We start from the raw sequence: 5826 nt of genomic DNA on the forward strand, positions 1-5826 counted from the left end.
TTCTCCTTAGGTACCGATGAAATAAATGAACAGCGGGTATTTTATATCAACTCAGAGAGCAGAAGGTCAATCATTACCTTTCCAGAATATTAAAAAATACTTTTAAAACACTCTTACTAAACATTGATACTGTCCCTGCAGATACGTGTCAAGGTTACACCATTTTTGTTTACTGTATAAAACTTGTGGACAAGGTACTTTGACTCTTTCACTGAGCTACTAAGCACTGAGTCTGATATTGGCAGTGAAAATTAATACCTGCCATATTCTGTTCAAAATAGCCAATCATTATTTTAAAAATTATCTTATGAATGTATTAGATTAGTTTAAAACATGGTAGGGTTAAGACAGCTGTGACTTTTTTCATTGCATGTTTCGCTCTTAATCTTTTTTTTTGCTTTCGGATGGCAGCTGTTCATCAGTCTGCCATTCACACCTGCTCTAGACACATTTCTTTGTTTCTTTAATAAAAGCAAAATACTGCGGATGCTGGAAATCTGAAATAAAAACAAGAAATGCTGGAACCACTCAGCAGGTCTGGCAGCATCTGTGAAAAGAGAAGCAGAGTTAATGTTTCGGGTCAGTTCCGAAGAAGGGTCACTGACCCGAAACGTTAACTCTGCTTCTCTTTTCACAGATGCTGCCAGACCTGCTGAGTGGTTCCAGCATTTCTTGTTTTTATTTCTTTGTTTCTTTACTTGTCCCATTACCACTCCCTTTGGTCCTGCACCAAAACACTTTTGTTATTTAATCTCTGCTGTCTTCCACCCTATCACAGGCCTTCCCTTTTGTTCTTTTTCCACTTTCCCCCATTTCACTTGCGTAAAACTTATTACATTGCTAACTTTTCTCAGTCTGGTGAAAGCACTTTGTCCTGAAATGTTAAACTCCTTTTCTCTCTCCACAGATGCTGCCAGACCTGCTGAGTATTTCCAGTACTTTCTGTGACATTTTTACTTCGTGGCTAAGTTGAAATTTATACTATTTATTCTTTATATTTCTATCCAGTCCTCTCTCCTTTTGTTTTCTCAACTTTTTTTCTCGAAGACAATTGACCCTTTGCAGGGAGGCAGTTGCAAAGGCACTGGTTGTTCTTTGGTACGTGGCCTAAGTGCCATTCTCTAGATTAGTTTAGTTTAGTTTAGAGATACAGCACTGAAACAGGCCCTTCGGCCCACCGAGTCTGTGCCGACCATCAACCACCCATTTATACTAATCCTACACTAATCCCATATCTCTACCACATCTCCACCTGTCCCTATATTTGCCTACCACTTACCTATACTAAGGGCAATTTATAATGGCCAATTAACCTATCAACCTGCAAGTCTTTGGCATGTGGGAGGAAACCGGAGCACCCGGAGGAAACCCACGCAGACACAGGGAGAACTTGCAAACTCCACACAGGCAGTACCCAGAATTGAACCCGGGTCGCTGGAGCTGTGAGGCTGCGGTGCTAACCACTGCGCCACTGTGAAGCAAGACAGAGTGTCGGCTAACTTTTTGGCTGCAGAGAATTCCTTGTTCTTCTGAGAATCATGACATTTGCTTCCACGAGTGCAGGTAGATAGGACTCAATTTAATGTTCAATCAAAGAGATGACATCTCTGACAGTGCAGCGCTCCCTCACTATTAGTTTAGATTATGTACTCAAGTCCTAGAGTGGAATTTGAATCCACAACCTTCTATCTCAGAGGCATGAATGCTACAAACTGAGCTAAAATGTTCTAGAATGAAGTATTCTAAGGTTAAAAGCAAGTGATCTGTTAGAAAGTTCCCTCCAATCTTCTACTTCTCGCCAAGGCTATGTCATGCTCAACTGGGATAAAAATGACTCTTATCTAAAGTATACAAAGAAATCAAATAAAAGTGCAGAAAGGCTTCAATGTTCTCAGAGAAAGAGAAAAATGTGGGATGGAAAGTAACAGGAGACATATGTGTCAGAGTAATTTAGCCAAAACAAGTAATACCAGTGCCAGCTACTTCCATTTATCTGAATAAAATAAATGGGATTGACACCTGTCAGAAGAGTATTGACAATCATAGATATGTAAATTAATCTGTTTAATTCACATGGGAGTTCAGAAAAGATCATGACGATGGATTGAAGGATTCCATGCCAGTTCTGAAGAAGGGTCACTGACCCGAAACGTTAACTCTGTTTCTCTCTCCACAGATGCTGCCAGACCTGCTGAGTATTTCCAGCATTTCTTGTTTTTATTTCAGATTTCCAGCATCCGCAGTATTTTGCTTTTATTTTAGTGTTTAATTCACTGCCACTTCTCTTCCAGGAATGCCTACCTTGAAGAAGTTCTGCTCTTCGCTCTGACGGGATTTTCGTTTGTCTCTTTTACCTTGTTCACCTTCATTGCTTTCTATTTCCCTCCTGGTGTTTGACAAAGTGTCTAACAAAACTCGTTTTCACAGCCACGTCTACTTCCTCAGGGACTGTCTCCGGCTCCGACTTATTCCACGTGGATTCCAACTGCAGTTTCACCCATCATATTTTGAATCCACCCAGGATCACAGGTATCTCCGAGAAATACAACGTTCCTCGGACTGCTACTCTCGCCGCATCCTGAGATCCACACTCAGTGCTATGCGCCGCCATATGCACACACTGGACCTCTCTCTCCAGCAGCACCGCCTCACCTTATCGCAAAGCTGTTCTACTCCGCAGTTTCATTTCATCTTTCGTCTCATCCGACGCATTCACAAAAAACTTTTTTTCTTCCTTTCAGGTGTTAAGGAACACAAGCTCCAGCAGCTGATGGGGACTAATGCCCCTCCAGATCCTTCATCCCCTTCACTTCCCTTTGACCCCACCCCTTCTGATCTGACCCCTTACCGTGTATTCACTATATCCTCTGAGCTCCCCCTCTCTGACATTCTGTACTCAGCAAAGGTCTCAGTTTTATCCCCTTACGCCCCCACCTCAATGAATTTTGCGCTCGGCATGACGTTGAGCTCTTCTTCTGTCACCTCCGCCTCTGGGCTCACTTCTTTGACCATGAGTCCTCCTCCCGATCAGCAGACCCATTCACCCGCCTCCAGCATTCTCCCTCTACCTGGACCCCTCCCTCAGGCCTCTTACCCGCTCTTGATCTTTTCATTGAAAACTGTTAGCGAGACATTAGTCATCTCAATTTCTCTTCCCCCCTCACTCACTCAAACCTGTCCCCCTCTGAACTTGAGGCACTCCGTTCTCTCAGGTCTAACCCCGACATGGTCATCAAACCTGTAGACAAGGGTGGTGCTGTTGTTGTATGGCGTACCGACCTCTACCTTGCAGAGGCTCAGCGCCAACTCTCAGACACTTCTTCCTACCTTCCCCTGGACCATGACCCCACCACCGAACATCAAACTACTGTCCACAGGACTGTTACTGACCTCATCTCCTCTGGAGATCTTCCCTCTACAGCTTCCAACCTCATAGTCCCACAACCCCAGACAGCCCGCTTCTACCTCCTTCCCAAAATCCACAAACGGGACTGTCCCGGCAGATCCATTGTGTCAGCCTGCTCCTGCTCCACTGAACTTATTTCTTCCTATCTTGACTCTGTCTTTTTTCCGCTGGTCCAGTCTCTTCCCACCTACATCCGTGACTCTTCTGACGCCCTACGTCATTTTGACAATTTCCAGTTTCCTGGTCCCAACCGCCGCCTCTTCACTATGGACGTCCAATCGCTCTACACCTCCATCCCCCACCAGGTCGGTTTGAGGGCTCTCCGCTTCTTCCTTGAGCAGAGGTCCAACCAGTCCCCATCCACCACTACCCTCCTCCGCCTGGCTGAACTTGTTCTCACATTGAACAACTTCTCCTTCAACTCCACTCACTTCCTTCAAGTAAAAGGTGTTGCTATGGGTACCTGCACGGGCCCTAGTTATGCCTGTCTTTTAGTGGGATATGTTGAACATTCCTTGTTCCCGTCCTACTCAGGCCCCCTCCGCTAACGCTTTTTCCATTAAATTGATGACTATATCGGTGCTGTTTCCCGCCCCGAACTGGAAAACTTTATCAACTTTGCTTTTAATTTCCACCCTTCTCTCACCTTTATATGGTCCATCTCCGACACTTTCCTTCCCTTCCTTGACTTCTCTGTCTCCAGCTCTGGGGATAGTCTGTCTACTAATATCCATTATAAGCCCACCGACTCCCACAGGCACCTCGACTACACTTCTTCACACCCTGCCTCCTGTAAGGACTCCATTCCATTCTCCCCGTTTCTCTGTCTCCGACGCATCTGCTCTGATGATGCTACCTTCCATGACAGCGCTTCTGATAAGTCTTCCTTTTTCCTCAACCGAGGATTCCCCCCCACTGTGGTTGACAGGGCTCTCAACCGTGTCCAGCCCATTTCCCGCACCTCTACCCTCACCCCTTCCCCTCCATCCCAGAACTGCGACAGGGTTCCCTTTGTCCTCACTTTCCACCCCATCAGCCTCCATATCCAAAGGATCATCCTCCGCCATTTCCGCCACCTCCAGCGTGATGCCACTACCAAACGCATCTTCCACTCCCTTCTCCTGTCAGCATTCTGAAGGGATCGTTCCCTCCACGGCACCCTGGTCCACTCCTCCATTACCCCACCACCTCGTCCCCTTCCCATGGCACCTTCCCCTGCAATCGCAGGAGGTGTGATACCTGCCCATTTACCTCCTCTCTCCTCATGATCTAAGGCCCCAAACACTCCTTTCAGGTGAAGCAGCGATTTATTTGTACCTCTTTCAATGTGGTATACTGTATTCGCTGCTCAGAATGTAGTCTCCTCTACATTGGGGAGACCAAACGCGGACTGGGTGACCACTTTGCGGAACACCTCCGCTCAGTCCGAAAGCATAACCCCGAGCTTCCGGTTGCTTGCCATTTCAACACTCCCCCCTGCTCTCATGCTGTCATCTCTGTCCTGGGATTGCTGCAGTGTTCCATTGAACATCAACGCAAGCTTGAGGAACAGCATCTCATTTACCGATTAGGCACGCTACAGCCTGCCGGACTGAACATTGAGTTCAATAATTTCAGAGCATGACGGGCCACCCATTTTACTTTTATTTTTAGTTATTTTTTTTTTCCTTTTTATATATATGTATTTTTTATTTTATTTTATTTCATCTCAGTTTGTTCAGTTTGCTTACCCACTGTTTTTTTTTCATGTTTGTACTTGTGGCTGTTCAATTTTCAGTCCGTTAACACCCTATCTGTACTAATGCTTTGTCTTTCAACACACCATTAACATATTGTTTGCCTTTACTCCATGACCTTCTGGTCAGCTATTCTGTGACCTTATCCTATCTACACCTTCTCCTTTGTTATCTCTTGCCCCACCCCCGCTTTACTTGCTTATAACCTTTCACATTTCTAATATTTGCCAGTTCTGAAGAAGGGTCACTGACCTGAAACATTAACTCTGCTTCTTTCTCCACAGATGCTGCCAGACCTGCTGAGTATTTCCAGCATTTCTTGTTTTTATTATGAAGGATTCCATGATTGGGTTAGCCATGCATGGACTGTGGATCAAATGAGCTTAGTAGGCCAAATGACTTTTCTCAAAACCGTCTTATGCTAAACTTGCAATTCACAAGTTTGAAGTTTAAAACCAGAAGGAAAATAATGGGGGAATTTTAACATTGAGGAGTGCATAGCTTTAGGTATGATGGGGGTTTACTGTTGGTCAAAATGTCAGTGTGTCTGGAGATGAGCTCCAATGCACCAGCTTTAACTTGGGCATCTTCAGCTTCATGTGCATAACCCCATTTGGAGAAGTAAATTAGTGATTTGGATATATAAATCCCTGAACTGCAGTGATACTTCAATTGGAATTTATA

The sequence above is a fragment of the Heterodontus francisci genome, chromosome 37 (genome assembly GCF_036365525.1).
Source record: "Heterodontus francisci isolate sHetFra1 chromosome 37, sHetFra1.hap1, whole genome shotgun sequence".
Classification (NCBI taxonomy): Eukaryota; Metazoa; Chordata; class Chondrichthyes; order Heterodontiformes; family Heterodontidae; genus Heterodontus; species Heterodontus francisci.